Source organism: Eleutherodactylus coqui, unplaced genomic scaffold (assembly GCF_035609145.1).
Source record: "Eleutherodactylus coqui strain aEleCoq1 unplaced genomic scaffold, aEleCoq1.hap1 HAP1_SCAFFOLD_72, whole genome shotgun sequence".
NCBI lineage: Eukaryota > Metazoa > Chordata > Amphibia > Anura > Eleutherodactylidae > Eleutherodactylus > Eleutherodactylus coqui.
This window is the reverse complement of record NW_027101776.1, coordinates 81633-101926: the sequence shown is the minus strand read 5'-3', so window position 1 is coordinate 101926 and position 20294 is coordinate 81633. Positions and strand designations below refer to the sequence as shown.

At 46.8% G+C, this 20294-nt stretch overlaps 1 long non-coding RNA gene and 1 pseudogene across 1 annotated transcript in view; both read right to left on the bottom strand.

Annotated features, from left to right (window-relative positions):
* Positions 1–4109, bottom strand: part of LOC136591227 (uncharacterized) — a 199783-nt gene extending 195674 nt beyond the window's left edge. Inside the window, exon 1 of the long non-coding RNA XR_010787932.1 lies at positions 4092–4109. This is a non-coding gene — a long non-coding RNA (uncharacterized lncRNA). The remainder of the gene's footprint in view (positions 1–4091) is intronic.
* On the bottom strand, positions 2799–2926 carry LOC136591267 (U2 spliceosomal RNA; annotated as a pseudogene).
* Positions 4110–20294: the final 16185 nt, after the last annotated feature.

Below are 20294 nucleotides of genomic sequence, written 5' to 3'. Positions count from 1 at the left end.
CAAGACTAGATTGGAGCGGCTCCTCTCTTCAGTAGCTCCACTCACTTACAGAAAGGAAGCAGCTGGTGGCATCACCAGCTTGTTCACACTCAGGAGGCTCTATTCCCTGCAATTGGCTTAGTTCCGTGGGTTTGCATAGTTATTGCCTAATACATCTCTAAACATCTATAGGCAACACACTGTTCCTGCTTTTTTTCACTCCTACTTTAATAGATAAAGATATCTTATTTGGACAATTGGTATGTTTCTCCGAAGGTTTGCTCAGTTACTGTTTGTTACAGTATTGTGATGGAACCTGTACGTTTGCTAAAAAAAAAAAAAGGAATTAAATACTCAAATCTAATCTAATGTAATGTCTTTTTCGACCAATAAGACAAATTGAACACAGCAAGTGTGTGTGTGAGAGAGAGGGGGTGGCTGAGTAAGTGGGTGAGCAGGCGGGCAGCTGTGTGAGGAGCAGAGTGTTTAGGAAAGTTTCAGAAGGAGGACCAGCACATTGGATAACTTTTTCGTAGAAAAATCAGCTTTTATTTTCATTCATGACAGTTCCCTTATTTGTATATTACCCAGAGGAGCGTGCATGGCCAGGTTCGTCTCCTTACTCAGTTTGTAGGTGCTCTCCCTAAGGAGGATTCATGCCAGCTCCTTCATTTGCATATTACCCAGAGGAGCGTGCATGGCCAGGTGCATCTACTTACTCAATTTGTACTTGCTCTCCCTAAGGAGGATTCATGCCAGTTCCCTTATTTGCATATTACCCAGAGGAGCGTGCATGGCCAGGTTCGTCTCCTTACTCAGTTTGTAGGTGCTCTCCCTAAGGAGGATTCATGCCAGCTCCTTCATTTGCATATTACCCAGAGGAGCGTGCACAGCCAGGTGCGTCTACTTACTCAATTTGTACTTGCTCTCCCTAAGGAGGATTTATGCCAGCTCCCTTATTTGCATATTACCCAGAGGAGCGTGCATGGCCAGGTGCATCTGCTTACTCAGTTTGTAGTTGCTCTCCCTAAGGAGGATTCATGCCAGCTCCCTTATTTGCATATTACCCAGAGCAGGGGCGTAGATAGAGGCTCATGGGCTCGGGTGCATAAGTTTAGCTTGGGGCCCTCTACAGACCCCTCCAACCTCCACTCCTTTTCACGGCTACTACTTCTACATCACTTTTAGCTCCATTACTGTTTTTTTTTTTAATTGCCCACCAATAGATCATTGGTAATCAGTGGTTTTAGCAGAGTTTTAAAACATCCAGAACACAAGCCTCAAGGCATGCTTCGCTTCCTCAGGAAAGAAAAAGAAAAAAAAAATATATATATATACATACACATACACACACACACACACACACATATACAGACATATACACATATGGAGACAGCATAATAACAATATATACAATAGAGACAACATTATATGGATGAGATTTCTTTAAACGTGTGACTACTTCTCCATTCACTTCTGTGGAGCTGACGGAGATGGTCAAGCACTGAGCTCCCATGAACGGCGGAGTCGTAGTCATGCAATGAGACTAGTGCTACGCGACCAAGATTGCTGTATAGCCCTGCGACCTCACACTCTCGGGCCGGCTTCACACCACCGGTTTCCTATTGTTCAATCCACAGTCGTCGTCCACACGGAGGATCCGCAGCAAATCACATGCATTGAAAGATACATACTACTGCTACTTCCTTCACTCTCGCGGTCATCCGCATTGCAGATTCTGCAGGAACGCAGGGTCACCGTCTGGGTTAACGGCCAGATTCCGCAGTGGTATCCCGCATTCGGAATGTGAAGCGGTCGTGTGCAACCGGCCTTACTGAAGACAATGGAGTTGCGATACAACTCACAAGTAGCTGCGACCAATATATTGCAAAAATCCAACCTCGTAGAGGTTTAAGCAATCTATAGGTTGTGGGAACTTGCGCGACCCCATTGATATATTTGAGAATGCAAGTTCACAGGGCTGCACAGCGATCTTTGGTCACATGACCCATGTCATGGCGAAAGACTCCATAGAGCTCCAGCCTTAGGGCTCATGTCCACGACTGTGTTCTCACCGCAGAGACGCAGCGTTTTACGCATACCACCGTGGGCTCTTCGGCCAGATTCACACAGATGTATTTGCGCAGCATATTATGCATGAAAAATATACATGCTAAATACACGTCAGTAGAACCCGCTGATTGCAGCGAGTTCCTTCACATAAGTGTATTTTGCATGCGCATTTTGTTTAAAAAAAAAAGCAGTCCCCTTTATTTTCTCGTGCATTTCTGCAGGGGCAGAACATGTATTATTCTAATTACACTAATTGCCCATTTCAATAAATGGCGGCATGGTTGCGTGTTTTTTTGCGCTTGCAAATGTGCTTGATTCGTGCTAACAAAAGTACAGTAAGGGCCGCTTCACACAAACATATTTGTTTCAATGGATGCCTTCAGAATTCTCTTTACTCACACATTTCGCATGCGTGCAAAACCTCACCATGCTCTATTTTTGTGCACATTTGCGCACCAAGGGTCCCTGTACAAGTCTATGGGAAGTGTGCACGTAACCGATTCCTATCTCCAAAAAAAGTTATAATAAACAGCGATAAAGTCTTATAAACTCCAAAATGGTACAAATAAAAACTATAGGACATCACGCAAAAACACGAGCCGTCGCACAAGTATCATGCGATACTTCCGCCATGTATCACGTGGACATGAGGCCTAAATCTAAGTGCTTGGTTGTTAGCAGCCGCAGCTGCGCTGCACCTCTTGCTCATCAGTTTTTTTTCCTGCTTTTGGAAACTGCTGTAGGAAAGGGGGTGCACCAGTACTGGAGGTACTGCAATACCAGGTCAATGTGCGGAGTGGACAGAGCATGCACTTTTTCCAGCTCCCTGTTCTAAAAATCCATTTAATATATGATCCCCAGATAGGGGACGTATCAGATGCAACACGCTCAGCCAGCACTCCGGGCACACCCACAATGCACTGAGGGAGCCGGAAGACCTTTGCATAGCCCCGCCCAACGCCTTCTCAACCAGGGTGAGCCGTCCCCGCGGGAGACCCGCGCCTGAATGGAGCATGGCCGGATTTTTTCCTGCACGCGGGACCCGCGCCTGCAGGGAAAAATGACATCCGCAGGTATTTTACTACCTGCAGGTGTCTAATGCATCCATATCCATTGCATAGCGCCGATCGCAATGTCGGGGGTGGGGGGGTCCGAACAGCCCGGGATGACAGCTCCATGCTGCGGACACCGACAGCATGGAGCTGTCACGTCCAGAGCCCGAGGGGCTTTATTCTCTGCAGGACACATGTTTTTACTTCCTCAGAGAATAAAGCCCACTTCGGGAGGACGTAAAAACACTATGGCCCGGGGCGTGGCTTAGCAAGCAAGGAGAGAGGTCGCACGCTGTTTTGCTCCTCCACAGAATCTCCCTTTTCAGCCCTTTTCTGGGTCAAATCAGTGACCCAAACAGAGGCAGACAAGAGCACAGCACCTGGGGACCCACCAGAACCCACAACCGGCCCGGACAAGGCTCACCTGGTGATCTCCAGCCGCCAAAAAGAAGCCGAAGAGCCGTGGCCCTGCACAGCGGCCCGCGGCCTAACCCGACAAGTACCGCGCTCAGAAACACCCGGCGAGGACCGCTCACGGAGCCCCAAGCAGAGGACTACGGCACAAGGTAACCCCTGCCGACTTGGAGGGGAGGCTCTGTCACCCTCAGTGCCCGCGCTCTCACCGCAGCGCCTTGCAAATACACAGCCGCGGCTCCCTCCCTCTGAATATACCGCCGTGGCCACCAACCTGCAACTCGGCGGCACATACACTCATCAGGGTGATCCCCCGCTGGACTAATCCCCACGCTGGTGGTTTTCCCCCTCCTGCTCCCCAGAGCCGACAATCAGCACGGGCAGGCACACCGGAAGATCTGCACCTAATCTCTAGCTCCCTGTGAGGCAGCGGCCATCTCGCCCCCCCTCCCCCCTGAGTCGAGCAGGCTGCTTGGCATACTAGCCAGACCAGAGCAGAAAAGTAAAAGTAAAAAAGAGAGGATACTGTGATCCAGCACATCAACACCAGGCAAAGTTTAAAGCAGTACTCACTATTTCTGACGTGCAGCGGGGGAACGAAGGTCCTCTCCCCGGAGCTCTCAGACCGACAGCAGGCTCCATTAAAGTATAGTGCAGTTCAAATATCAATGCACCACAGCACCATCTAGTGGCCAAAACAGAGATAACCAGGACCTGAACCTCTTCTCATCCCTTTCTCAAAGCACTAAACAAAGCCAATCCTTGCCCATTAGAAAGAGCAACGAGGCCCCTAAGGCCTCCTTCCCACGAGCGTGACGGGCTCCGCCGCGTAATATTACGCAGTGAAGCCCGTCACGGCGCCCCCCAGAGACCCCATACTTACCAGCGGAAGATCGCGTGAAGACGCTTCCCTGCCCACCGCCGTCGCGTCATGTGACACGCCCACGGCGTCACATGACGCGGCCGGCCGTGTCACGTGACGCGCCGGCCGCGTCATATGACGCGCGGCGGTAGGCGGGGAAGCGTTTTTTCACGCTATCTTCCGCTGGTTGCAGCGGGAGATAGCGTGAACGGAAGCCGTCAGCGCGTACACCCGCAGCAAATAGAACATGCTGCGGGTGACAACGGGAGATTTCACGGTGCGTAATTCCGCGGTGGAATTACGCATCATGTGCATTGTGCTATTAGGTTCAATAGAACCTAATAGCATGGGGCAACGCAGCGGATTTTTGCCGCGGATTTACGCGGCGTAAATCCGGTCGTGGGAAGGAGGCCTAAGGCCTCATGTCCACGGGGAAAATAAGAATTAAAATCCGCAGCGGATTTTAACTCTTCTCCCGCGCGCGGATCTGCACCCCATAGGGATGCATTGACCACCCGCGGGTAGATAAATACCCGCGGATCGTCAATAAAAGTGATTTTTTTAAAAATGGAGCATGAAAAAATCTGGACCATGCTCCATTTTCATGCGGGTCTCCCGCGGGGACGGCTCCCGCGGGCTTCTATTGAAGCCTATGGAAGCCGTCCGGATCCGCGGGACACAAAAATCATATTTTACTTACACGCTCCGGTTCTTCTCTTCGGCGCCGCGCCATCTTCTCTCAGTCGCGGCCGGATCATTTTGCTTCGGCCCGGCGCATGCGCGAGGCACGTCACCGACGTCATCATGCACATCCGCCGAGCCGAAGAATGAAGATCCGGCCGCGATGAGAGAAGATGACGCCGCCGTGAAGAGAAGAAACGGAGCGGATGGGAGGTGAGTTTATTCTAATTTATTCCCATTTTCAGCGCTCATGTCCGCGGGGCAGGAGGGACCCGCTGCAGATTCTACATGGAGAATCTGCAGCGGATCTGATTTTCCCCGTGGACATGAGGCCTAAGTGTGTTGAGAAGAGGGACCCACAGTTAACTACAAGGAGAATACCTCCCCACCTTACTGCCAAGTGATCTGTGGAGGAATATCTGCATAGCCAGACTGCTATATAGAAACTGTCAGCAACCCACAAAGACAGACCCTGTGCCAAAGGGTACTGACAGAAAAACACTATATAGCCTCCTCAGCATTACAAAATAGCCTGGAAGCAAGTCCCAGCCCCCGCAACACCCAAGGAAGCAATACATTGCGCGCCTCGCAGACGCAAATATCAATTTCCTGGTGCGACCCAGCGGACTCCTCAATCCCAAACACTTTCTTCTCAGCAAATACTGATAGTTCTAAAAAAAGAAAGGACTCTTATCAGGCAAAGCCACACTTAACAAATCTTCAAAACTCTACAGGAGCGCTACCTAAGGCACTCAAGATGGAATAGCAGGACTCTATGTTCTAACTCCACCCGCCACATGAGGCTCCTCAGCAACACATAACAGGACCACTCAACATCAATGAGCTTCTAAAGGAACTTTTAACAAACAACTACGCCTTCCAACGCCTCCATAAAGAATACGCCACCCGGTAGACCACTATACAACAAATAGCGACCAATCCACAGCGCATATCCAAGAATTAACTATTCAGGATGGTTAAGCGACGTATTAAAGCAACGGCCCCCAGGAGACTCTCAGAGTACTTCCCGCCTGGCACACAGAGCAACAAAAACAAACCCACCACATCTCATTCAAACATCCCCGTAACCGAAGAAATACCCAACACCCACAGCCCTGCGGCTCTGTCTCCATACTCCTCCACAGGATCTCTCCCGCCTACCCCAGCCAATCCCAACACCTCCCCTGGAAGCGGAGGGAAAAGGAATGTTCAGGACCCCCTACCAGCCTCCCCCTCCCCAAAAGGACCGGCGGCAAAAAAGAGCCAAAATAACAATCCACAAGAAACTCCCCCGCAGACAGATCCTATCAACAATCTCCAAGCTTATCCCGACTCTGAAAGCCCCTTAACTATAAACGCTCTGAAGACTATGCTAATCTCGCTGCAAAAGGACATTTCTAAAGATATACAGAGCCTCTCTGGTCAATTACAATCTAACATCGACCACCTAGCTACCAGAACTGACCACCTTGAACGGAAAATGGGAGAATTTACCAAAGCCCACAACGAGTTGGTAGATGCGCATGGCAGTATGGAAGAAGTCGCATATTTGAGAGAGAAGGTCATAGACTTGGAAGACTGATCCAGAAGAAACAATCTCAAATTTAGGGGAGTTCCAGAGACTGTGACCCCCCCCCTGACATTCCACAATATATACTCAAATTACTCCAAACGCTCCTCCTGGACCTTCCCGAGATCGAATATGCAGTTGACAGAGCCCACAGAATTCCAAAAGCACGCTCTGTCCCTGAGTCAGCCCCCAGAGACATCTTAGCAAGAATACACTTCCATAAAATAAAACAGGAAGTCTTGGCAGTTGGAAGGCGTAGAGGCACACTACCGACTCCATATGAAGACATACAAATATTTCCAGATCTTTCAGCCGCCACTCTGCAGTCTCGGAGAAAGTTTACAGAAGTTACAGCAGCACTACGAGAGGCGCACATCAAGTATAGATGGGGATTCCCAACCAAACTACTGATCTCAAAAAATGGAACCATCCAGGTTGCCACCTCGCCAGAAGAAGGCGTCTCGTTCCTGAAACAATGGGGGATCCCTATCCTTCAGAAGCCTCTGAGGACGGCGGTAGAATCTCCTACAAGAATCGAACAAGACTGGAAAACAGCAGATAAGCATGGCAGACACGCATAAATTGATGTTGGAAAGGGTCTTGAACCCATAGTTATATTTCTCCTTTACGGAGCCTAAAGTGGATGGTTTAAAATGCCACCCCTACCTAAGGTTCATTCATCCAGTGCAGATAGGCGCTGGATGAACAATATTTTGATTTTGTTAACTGTTAATGATGTTTTTTTTCCTTATGTCAAATATAGTTATAAAAGGTTCAGTAGGAGGCCACTTCCCTACCCCCCCACCATACTTAATATGAAAAAACACAACGACTCCCTAGCGTATAAACCACCTACCAGTTATGCCCATTAGCATCACATCCCTAAATGTAAAAGGCCTGAACAGCCCCTATAAACGTAGCATGCTTTGGAGACAGGCTCTTAAGTCCCACTCAGACATCTTCCTCGCCCAAGAGACACACTTCCTGAGAGATAAACACCCCCCCTGCAACCACCCTAAATTTCCAAACATTTTCCTGGCATCAAATGAAGGGAAAAAAAAGAAAGGCGTAATGATAGCCATTAGCCGGAACGTTACATTTTCTCAAAAAAACGTATACGTGGACCCAGGCGGGCGATTTCTAATATTAGTCTGCGTAATTAACGCCACCACCTACACTCTAGTAAATGTCTACTTCCCATTTAAAAGGCAGGCCAAATTCTTCAAACATGTTCTTTCCGAAGTGGCTAAAATTCGAGAGGGGAATTTGGTGATCGGAGGAGATCTAAACTCAGTGGTGGACCCTACCTTGGACTCCACCGCGAGCGGCAGGGGCATGTCACCCATTGTCCCAATCATACACTCAGAAGAATTATACGACGTGTGGAGGTGCATGCATGGATCGTAGAGGGACTACACGTTTCTCTCCGCGCCACATGCATCTTATTCTAGGATAGATATGTTCCTTCTGCCGCGGGCAGGCCTCGAGGGGGTTTTACAGGCGGATATTGGAACAATATCATGGTCTGACCACGCCCCCATATCCTTAACGCTCCAAGAGAAATTCAACTACTCCCCATCATTCCCATGGAGATTAAATGAATACACTTTAAACCATCCTGAGCACGAACTACCTCTTAAAGAGGAATTAGAAGGATTTTTTGCAAACAATATAGGATCAGTCCCGAACATCTCCACAGTGTGGAATACACACAAAGCCTACATGAGAGGCATATTTATTAAACTTGGAGCAAGAGCCAAAAAGAAAAGAGAAGAGGAATTTAACCTCCTAATGGACGCGTGCAGGTGATCCGCTGCGGATTTTAATTCTTTTCCCCGTGGACATGAGGCCTAAAGGCTCTGCATATCCAAGTGATTCTGATATTGTTTTTTTGCCACATGTTGTACTTCATTTAGGAGGTGAAAATAGTCTGATAAAATTAGTGTATATTTATTAAAAGCGTCAAAATTGAGAAAAATTTTTAAAAAAACGTAATTTATTTTCAGCCGCAATATCTCAAACATGTGCAAACATACTGTACAAATCTTTGATAATGGAGACCCCCTGTATGTCCCGTGTTCAGAGATATACCCATTGTGGCCCTAATCTTGTGTCCGTATGCACAATGGGGGCCAAACCGAAAGGAGCAGCCGGTGGCTTTGTGAAGTTATTTTGCATGAAAGTGTTTTAGGCCCCATTGCCCACTTGTGGAGCCCTTGAGCGGCTTTGGAGAACCCCCACAAATGACCCTGTTTAATTGTCTCTTTATTAACAATTTTCCATTACAATCAAAAGAGAAAAAAAAAAAGGGACTTTTCATATTGTTAACATATTGAAGTGTAGTAGTACTGTGGCAATATCCAAATTATACCAGAACTACAGAGCAGAATAGAGCATATATATATAACATATTGAAAGAGGAACAAAATAAAATAAAATAAAATAACATGGAATAAAATAACATGAGATAGAGGAGGTACACTTATGATGGGGACTGATGAGTTATTTGAGTCCAAAATCTATCGAATTTACCATACTACCGTATGTTTTCCGGGGTGTGGATAGGGGGGGGCTTCGGTCGACGGAGGGGGAGTTAGAACATGTGGGGGGTCAGCAGGTCCGCCTCATTTGGGTTTAGCAGTTAAGGGAGGTGGCATTGCCTTTTCGTGTCTTTAGGGATTATTAGTCATATAGTCTATCCAGGTTGCCCAAAAGGTCATTCGTGGGCCCCCGGAAGCAAATCTTCGTGAGTAGGCCTCCTCTAAATGAAATGTGTGGTTTACTAAGTTCCTTACCTCCAGTATGGAGGGGGCTTCCTTTGCTTTCCAGTGTTTGGCAATTGCCATACGTGACGCTAGGAGAATGTGTGAGGTGAGAGTCGAGTAGAAGGGGGATAGCCTCAAGGGGCTTCCAAGAAATACATTGACCCCTGAGCCGTGGGGAAGGGGGGGACAAACACAGGGCAGTCAGAATATGACAGTCATGGGACCAGCCCTCCGGAACAGGACCAATGCTCTCTACAGGTGCCAGGAGCAGAAGAATGATGATGTCATCATCCGGCTCCACTACATACACCGCGTCGGCCGACACTCCACCCCTCCCACAACAGGCGTCCGGCAGTGTGAAGGGACCACACAGGCGCCAGGAGCAGGATGATGATGTCATCATCCAACTCCGCGCCATACACCGCGTCGGCCGACCCTCCACCCCTCCCAAAACAGGCGTCTGGTAGTGTGAGGAGACCACACGGGTGCCAGGAGCAGAAGAATGATGATGTCATCAACCAGCTCCGCGCTGTACACTGCATTGGCCAACCCTCCACCCCCTCCCACAACAGGCAGTGCGGCAAGGGAGTAATGCACTCCATGCACATTCTTTATATGGTGGGGGCCTCTGAGTTCCCTCACCGCAGGGGCCGGTTTGCAATTGTGACACCTGACGGTACACCTATGCTTTTCCTAAAGGCACACAATCTGCTGGTCAGTACGATTAAGGGTTAATACATTTGTAGCATTTATGCGCATCGTTTACTTAGACTAGTAACGTCCCCGCGCTCTCGTGGAAGGTTGTACATACACTGGAACTATAAGATTTGGGCTCTCCCATTCCCCGACCATAGATGCAAAAACTTCAGACGAGACACCCAATGAGTATTCCGGAAATTTCTCCCCCCACCCCCGAAACAAATACCAATCATCATCTTCCGCCAGGAGCTGTCATGTCCACAGCCCCCAGGGCTTTACTCCTCAGAGTGAGTAAAAACCGCTTCCCCGCCCACCGCCAGCCACGTCATATGACCCAGTAGATTTTGGTAGGCCGCTGTCTCCCCCTTGTGTGCTGCATTAAAAATGCACTCTGCTAAAAATAAAAAGGGTCCAGTTCTGTGGCTTCTCGGAGGAGATAGGGGTTCCCCCACCCCCGTCTCCGAGCTGCAGCGGAGACTGACTAACATGGCTGCCAAGTACGGTATTTATACTTCTAAATTGATGACATCACAATGCAGTGACATCAGCCTGCCAGACACCTGGCTCATTTGCATACAGTATGTATGTATGTATGTATGTATGAATGAATGAGTATGAATGAATGAATCTATCTATTTATTTATTAATTATGTAGATATAGATTATATAGATTTTGTGCATATAGATTAAAGATAGATTTTAGATGATATATATATATATATATATATATATATTTATATATCTACATACATACACAAACACATAAAGCTGTATTATGTATATATGTAGATTCTATAATGTATGTTGATTATATAATAGATCTATTGATTGATAGATAGATAATAGATCTATGGATTATCTAATTAATATAGATGATAAAATCTACACAGATATAAATAATCTAAAATCTATCATCTGGATATAATGTATGTCTATAATCTACTCACTCTATCTATCTATCTATCGCTATACAAATAGCAAGATTTATTTCTCTATATAATCTATAGTTATGGATGGATGGATGAATTTATTTATGTATGGCAGGAAAAAAAAAAAAAGGCCTGCTGTACATTTTAACTTCTTCAGATGACCATGCTGATCTATTCTTATTCTTACTAGGGTCTACTAATGCCAGCCCAGGGGAAGCCAATAAAGCCCTATGGGGTCGAAGCCATTTTTCCTTTTTTTGGGAGAAAGTTTCCGTCCGTCCCCACTCGAAATGCGTCCACCAAAAGAGATCTCTCAAAACGACCGACGGATGCACCTTCAGAGGCAAACTAGTGCTTGCTTCTAGTGTCATCGTCTGCTTAACCATCCTGCGTAGGGAGGTGACGAGTCCTGCAGGCTCTGCAAGCCTAGGATGCGTGAGCACGGTGCAAGAGGAAGGACTGAGGAGGATGTGAGGGGGAGGGCGCGGTTGAGAAAGCGTTGGGTGGGGCTATGCAAAGGTCTTCCAGCTCCCTCAGAGCATTGCGGGTGCGCCTGGAGTGCTGCCTGAGCGTGTTGCATCTGATACGTCCCCTATCTGGGGATCATTTATTAAAGGGAGCATAGGTGCAGCACGTTTCTGTAAAACCAATAGAGGGCGCTGCAATGTTACTGTAGAAACCAATGGACAGCATGGGAGGTAGCTATACATAGATTTTAAAGACGACGACTGCCAAGGCTAAAGCCCGTGTATATTCCATAGACTATAGCTATCTCCAGGATAGCTGCATGCGCAGTCGTGTGCCGGGTTCGCACGTGCGCAGTCACGCCATTGTCTCGCACGGCTGCTTTCATTCCGCGCTTCCTGACAAGGCAATGTACGCATACGTCACTAGTGAAGGAAGCGGAAGGTAGCGCAATGCACGCTTTTTGACCGGATGGAGGAAAATCGGGTTGCTGGAGGTCACGTGACCGAAGTGACAAGCGGCTCCAGGAGAAGATTTGGGATAAGAAGAAGAGGTAAGCAGGCTGCCTGGGGAGCAATAGGTAAGGAGCTCCCTACCACTGACACGAACAGAGCCTCGCTCGGTAGTCGTCACCCCACTTGCCTCGGCTCCTGAAAACAAAGTGGTGTAGACATGTAATGGTGTTGTGCAGAAGACTAGGAAAGCTGGAGGCAAGTTGTGGCAAGTTTGGCCTGGTCATTAAGGCGCAAACAGGCTTTCATTTTTTTGGCAATTGTGTCAATTTAAAAACTGGGTTTTTTGGACAGTGTACATAGGAATGAAGACATTCACCCCAAAATGGATACCCCCGCTGTCCCGTGTTCAGAAACATACCCATTGTGGCCCTAATCTACTTAAAGGACACATGGCTAGGCCTATAATGGAAGGAGCACCCATTGGATTTCAGGGTACAACGGAATAAATTCCAGTCCCCATTGCCCACTTGTAGAGACATTGGGCGGCCAAAACGAAAAAGAACCCTCACAAATGACCCTATTTTGAAAACTAGACCCCTTAACAAATTCATCTAGGGGTGTACTGCGTATTTTGACCCCACAGTATTTGACTGAATCTAAGCAAAGCAGAAGGAAAAAATTACGATTTTCATTTGTTTGGCAATTTTGTCAATTTAAAAACTGGTTTTTTTTACAGCACACATAGGAATGAAGACTTTCACCCCAAAATGGATCCCCCCATTTGTCCCGTGTTCAGAAACATACCCATTGTGGCCCTAATCTACTTACAGGACACATGGCTAGGCCTATAATGGAGGGAATGCCCGCTGGATTTCTGGGCAGAACTGAATAATTTCCAGGCCCCATTGCCCACTTATACCGAAAAAAAAACTGACATCCTAAAAATAATCCCTCCCCCCGCCATCCCCATTTTTTTGGCATTCCCTAAATATTAGATAAAGGTAATAATATAAACTGCGTTTTATGTCCGAAGACAGGGGTAATTACAGAGGCTCCTTGGGATGGGCACATGGGGCAAGAAAACCGGGTATCCCCCCTCCTCTCATGTATTTTGGGGGGGATTTCGTAACCTCAGCAGCGGGTATGGGGTGTAAAAAGTGGCGCTCTGTGAGGCTTTGTAATTTTGCTGCGGTGCGGCGGTCTCACAGACAAGGCGCACAACAAGCTGCTCCTGGAACTGCAGGAAGGCGAGCGTTCCCGGGGCTTCTTGTAAATTACGGATTACAGGTAGCGGTCTGAATAACGCCGGGCTTACGTAGCCGTAGGCGGAATCTGCTTGCGGAGGCCCACAGCGGATTCCAGCTGTGAGCCCGGCTGTGACCCTGCGTACAGCCGCGTAATGTTCTGCGCATAACTGCCTACTGGGGTCAGAAACGCTCTTTTCTCCTTAGGGAGAGCAACTATATACTATAAACTAAGTGAGGAGACTCAAATGGCCACGCACGCTCCTCTGGGCATAACTGCCTACTCACACAGGCAGTTTTTTGTTTATATTTCCCGTGCCGTCGCTTAGAGATGACCCGGGTACCCGCAGCCCGTACACAATGTGTTTGCATATGGGCTGCGGGTATATCCGTGGTCATAGAGCACAATGGGCTCTAGGTCGCGGATATCCGCGGTAAAATATAGCATGCCGTGTTCTGTTTCTGCGAGTGGATTACGTAATTCCGACCCGCTAATTGGGGGGAATTGTGTAATCCAATGCATGCGATTGATCCGTGGATTACCGTTGATCAAGCGCATGCAGAACCCGTAATTCCTCTCCGGTCATGTGTGACCGGCCTAATGTTAGTTCGCTACTTTATCATGTGACCGGGGACACGATCAATGCATGCAACCCGATACCAACAAAAGCAAAATGGTGGATCATGTGAGTGGGAACCGCATACAGCGGCTCCCGGTGACAGCTCCCTGCTCTCGGCTACTCATTCTAGTCGAGAGCAGGGAATTTTTAAATTTCCCGGCTCTCTGCGCATGCGCGTGACGTAATGCGTCTGACGCGCAGACGCCGGCGGCAGTGCCGGGGAGAAGACAGAAGGATCCGGACGCTGTGGAGGACCGGAAGTGAGTACTCTCAGCTCCCCTTACGGATCGGATCAGTATGGGGAGCTGAAACTTTAATTGTTTTTAACTTTCCATTGAGTTTAACGCGATCGCGTGACCGGGGGTGGGGTCCCGCGGCCCGGGATGACAGCTCCATGCTGTCGGCTACCTCCGGTAACCGGCAGCATGGAGCTATCACATCCAGAGCCTGCAGGGCTGTCATTCCTAGAGGATGCATAAAACTACGTCCTCACATGCTCTAACTCCCCCTCCGTCGACCGAAGCCCCCCCCTACCCACACCCCGGAAAACATACGGTAGTATGGTAAATTCGATAGATTTTGGACTCAAATAACTCATCAGTCCCCATCATAAGTGTACCTCCTCTATCTCATGTTACTTTATTCCATGTTATTTTATTTTATTTTATTTTGTTCCTCTTTCAATATGTTATATATATATGCTCTATTCTGCTCTGTAGTTCTGGTATAATTTGGATATTGCCACAGTACTACTACACTTCAATATGTTAACAATATGAAAAGTCCCTTTTTTTTTTTCTCTTTTTCTCTTTTGATTGTAATGGAAAATTGTTAATAAAGAGACAATTAAACAGGGTCATTTGTGGGGGTTCTCCAAAGCCGCTCAAGGGCTCCACAAGTGGGCAATGGGGCCTAAAACACTTTCATGCAAAATAACTTCACAAAGCCACCGGCTGCTCCTTTCGGTTTGGCCCCCATTGTGCATACGGACACAAGATTAGGGCCACAATGGGTATATCTCTGAACACGGGACATACAGGGGGTCTCCATTATCAAAGATTTGTACAGTATGTTTGCACATGTTTGAGATATTGCGGCTGAAAATAAATTACGTTTTTTTTTAAATTTTTCTCAATTTTGACGCTTTTAATAAATATACACTAATTTTATCAGACTATTTTCACCTCCTAAATGAAGTACAACATGTGGCAAAAAAACAATATCAGAATCACTTGGATATGCAGAGCCTTTAGGCCTCATGTCCACGGGGAAAAGAATTAAAATCCGCAGCGGATCACCTGCACGCGGATCCGCACCCCGTAGGGATGCATTGACCACCCGTGGGTAGATAAATACCCGCGGATGGTCAATAAAAGTGAATTAAAAAAAATGTGGAGCATGAAAAAAAATGGACATGCTCCATTTAGGTGCGGGTCTCCCGCGGGGACGGCTCCTGCAGGCTTCTATTGAAGCCTATGGAAGCCGTCCGGATCCGCGGGAGACCTAAAATAAGAATAACTTACCCGTAGCGGACCGGGCAGGTCTCCTCTTCTTTGCGGCCGGATCTTCTTTCTTCGGCCCGGCGGATGTGCCCGGCGCGCGGCACGCCTATAGCAGTTTATCTCCTCACCAACCATATGTATCAGTGTTATGTTGGATGGTCTATATTGCATCTATTACTTCTAGTTCTAGCTGTTTGTCATCCCTTTGATGACTGTCAGGATCCAACACCCCCCCCCCAGGATCCAACAGCGTCCCACCCATCCTTCCCCTCTGAAGGTAATATAGCGCTCACTAGCTCCACAAGACTAGATTGGAGCGGCTCCTCTCTTCAGTAGCTCCACTCACTTACAGAAAGGAAGCAGCTGGTGGCATCACCAGCTTGTTCACACTCAGGAGGCTCTATTCCCTGCAATTGGCTTAGTTCCGTGGGTTTGCATAGTTATTGCCTAATACATCTCTAAACATCTATAGGCAACACACTGTTCCTGCTTTTTTTCACTCCTACTTTAATAGATAAAGATATCTTATTTGGACAATTGGTATGTTTCTCCGAAGGTTTGTTCAGTTACTGTTTGTTACAGTATTGTGATGGAACCTGTACGTTTGCTAAAAAAAAAAAAAGGAATTAAATACTCAAATCTAATCTAATGTAATGTCTTTTTCGACCAATAAGACAAATTGAACACAGCAAGTGTGTGTGTGAGAGAGAGGGGGTGGCTGAGTAAGTGGGTGAGCAGGCGGGCAGCTGTGTGAGGAGCAGAGTGTTTAGGAAAGTTTCAGAAGGAGGACCAGCACATTGGATAACTTTTTCGTAAAAAAATCAGCTTTTATTTTCCCAGTATGTAAGCATGAAAAGGAGTGCGACGTTTCAACCTCACATACCAGCTCTTTATCATACATACACACACACACACACACTCATACATACACACACACACACACACACTCATACATACATACACACACACACACACTCATACATACATACATACATACATACACACACACACACACTCATACATACACACACACACACACTCATACATACACACACATTCATTCTCACACACACATACACACATACACACACACACACATTCATACATACACACACACAAACACACACACACATTCATACACACACACACACATTCATATACACACGCACACACATTCATACACACACACACATTCATAAGTTTCACCTCCCCTCATGGATCGGATCCATGAGGGAAGGTGAAGATACTCACCCCACTTCGTATCCATAAGGGGAGATGAAATTACGTACCTAAGGTCCCCGGATTTGTCCCCTGATGGGATGTTGATCCGCGGACCTTACCCCGGCCATCAGCGAGAGGAGATGAAACATCTTCTCGGAGGCTTCCGCATTTGAATCCAGATCCGGTTATCCTCCATGGACCCTTCCGGCTTCTGTGCATGCGCCCGCCGGCCTCCACAAGTGGATTCTACATACGGCAGTGTGATCCCAGCGTTATTCAGACCACTACCTAGAATACATAATTTACAAGAAGCCCCGGGAACGCTTGCCTTCCTGCAGTTCCAAGAGCAGCTTGTTGAGAGTCTTCTGTGTGAGACTTCCGCACCATGGCAAGCATACGAAGCCTCACAGAGCGCCACTTTTTACACCCCATACCCGCCGCTGAGGTCAAGAAATACCCCCAAAAAAGCATGAGAGGAGGGCGGATACCTGATTTTCTTGCCCCATGTGCCCATCTCAACCAGCCTCTGTAATTACCCCGCCGTCGGACATAAAACGCAGTTTATATTATTACTTTTATCTAAGATTTAGGGAATGCTAAAAATTGGGGATGGCAGGGGGGAGGGGGGTTGTAGAGGGGGATTATTTTTAGAAAGTCAATTTTTTTTCCGCACAAGTGGGCAATGGGGCCTGGAATTTATTCAGTTGTGCACTGAAATCCAACGGGTGTTCCCTCCATTATAGGCCGTACATCATGTGGATGGCGTGGGATCAGAAGCTGAGCTCGCACCATCCGATAGCGGGCTTCCCACTGCTACAGCGGGGTACATAAGGATAGCGATCCCTACTATTAAACTCTTACATTCTGTTGAGATGTAAGCAAGTAGAGGATTCCCCGAGGGAGCGTGCTCCCTATGTTATGTCGTCTGGCCCTTGCAATCGTGGCGGGCCGATTAGTTGCCATGACAACAGGTGTCCCTGCTTGCCATTACCTATGATCACTACTGTAACTGATGAGGCATTGCGGTACAGAAGCCTCTTGTATAATCATGGCTGTTGTGGCCCCTATAGAGAGATATATAGATATTCAACTTTTCTGTGCATTTTCCTCTATTTCATATGGGGGGGGGGGGGGGTTGTATTGCAGACGAATAGTTTTACATTCAGTAAATCCTGTGCCTCGCTGAGAACTGTCTGCGTCGTTTTAGTTTGGTTTTCTCGCTCCGCCATATTTTCTTTGGGCGACTTTCAGGAATCTTTTCCTCCGTTATTCTCATCCGTGACTTACAGCTCTGTTTGCGCCTGACGTACATGGTAACAACTAGCGAATGCTGTCTGAAAAAAAACATATCTTTCATCTGCTGTGTAGCGTGGTATCGGTAAAGCCGGCCAAGGGATCGCTCTCCTCGAGGCACAATTGCGCTTCGTGCCGCCGAGTGTATTGCGCCCACGCTCCTGGGAAGAAGCTTTCGCAGTCATGAAGAGCGATAGCCTCGAACGCCCCTTTAACAATATTGTTTAGGGCTATTGGACTGCTTTTTGCCTGTGACTCACCTTTTTTTTTTTTTATAAGCTTTTTCTTTAAAGAATTAGGACGGAGGATCCTGAAAAACTGCGCAATATTTTACACCGATTGAGTAAACAGAAAAGATACCCAAACACAGCGGCCTTTGGTTTATCAGGGAATGACACTTGGTTTAAAATCCACATTTTTAATAAATAATAAAACGTGATTTGAATTTGTTTTTTTGTTTTACCTTATTTATGTTTTCAGACTCCTGATTACCCACACTGTAAAGCCGGCTGCACATGGCTGTGACAGGCTCTGCCATGGAATTCCGGGGCGGAGCCCGTCACGGCGGCCCCAAGAGACCCCAATACTTCCGGTTTCGGAGTCCCGCATGACGCCTCAGCGTGCATGGGCAATCGAGCGCGTGACGCCTGATTCTACGCGGATTGTATTTTTCTAGTGGACATGAGGCCTAAGGCCGCCTGCAGACGGCCGTGTCGCATCCAGCTGCTCGCAACGGGACCCAACCTGAGCGCCTGCAGAGAGCAGTGCGGAACTCGCCCGCTCCCGCAGCTCTGACTCATGTGCCAGCAGACGGCGCATGCGCACCCCGCACAGAATTAGAGCATGGCGCGGTTTGTTTTCTGCGCGTGATTTCGCGTAGATAAACCACGGCCTTCTGCATAGGATTGCGTATTAAAATGCAATCCTATGCAGGCGTGTACAGCCGGAAATGTACGGTGCTGCGTCTGGCATAGACTGAAGTGGCAGCGGTTCGCACTTGTCATCAGCTGCGTGTGTGTATGTACGTGCGTGCGTGTATGTATGTGCGTGTGTGTACGTGCGTGCGTGTGTGTATGTATGTATGTATGTACGTGCGTGTATGTATGTATGTACGTACGTGCGTGTATGTACGTACGTACGTGCGTGTATGTATGTACCTACGTGCGTGTATGTATGTATGTATGTACGTGCGTGTATGTATGTACGTATGTACATGTATGTATGTACGTACGTGCGTTTATGTATGTACGTCCGTGCATGTACGTACTCCCGTGTATGTATATACGTGTACGTACGTACGTACGTGTATGTATGTACGTACGTGTGTGTACACGTACGTCGAATTTGGACAATAATTTGCTGTGTTAAAATTTCATCTTATAGGCCGGATAACAGATTACATAAAATTTTTGAATTTTTATTTTTTATTTGGCATTTTTGGATACACTAATAGCTTTTATTTATTTTCTTGCAAACGTACAGGTGCCATCACAATACTGTACCAAATTAGCACACAGCTAACAAAGCTTCGGAAAAACATACCAATTGTCCAAATGAGATGTCTGGATCTATTAACCCCTTCATGACATGGCCTATTTTGACGTTGAGGACCAAGCGATTTTTTGGTATTTTTCCATCTCCATTTTTCAAAAGCCATAACTTTTTTATTTTTCCGTGGACGCGGCCGTATAAGGGCTTGTTTTTTGCGTGGCGAACTGTAGTTTTTATCGATGCCAATTTTGGGTACATAGACTATATTGTAAAATTTGTTGTTTTTTTTTAATGATAGCAGAGAGAGAAAACGCATCAATTCTGCCATAGATTTTTTTATTTTTTTTTTACACCGTTAATCATGCAGCATAAATGAGACTTTCCATTTTTTCTGCAGACCGGTACGGTTACAACGATACCAAAATTCTAAAATTTTTTTTAGGTTTTCCCACTTTTCTGCAATAAAAACCCTTTTTTTTGGAAATCTTTTTTCTATTCTAAATTGCTGCATTCAAAGTTACGTAACTTTTTTATTTTTTCATATACAGGCTTATTTTTTGCGAGACGAGCTGTAGATTTTATTGGTACCATTTTGGCGTACATACGACTTTTTTGATCACTTTTATTGCGTTTTTAGTGAGGCAAAATGCTAAAAATGAGCATTTTGCCTCAGTTTTTTAGCTTTTTTTTAAGCGTTTTTTTCGGTGCACAGTCAAAAGCATGTGCAACTTATTGTATACATTGTTACGGACGCGACAATACCAAATATGTGGGGTTTTGTTTTTTTTTTACCTTTTTTTATGCTAATCTGAGAAAGCATAAAAAATGGTTTTTTTACTCTTTTTTTTACATTTTTTTTAATTCATTTTTTAAATCTTTCTTTTTTTTACACTGTTTGTGTCCCTCTGAGGGACTTTAATCACTGCCCTGATGATCGCTGTCATAAGGCATGGCAGAGCTACTGCTCTCCCATGCCTTA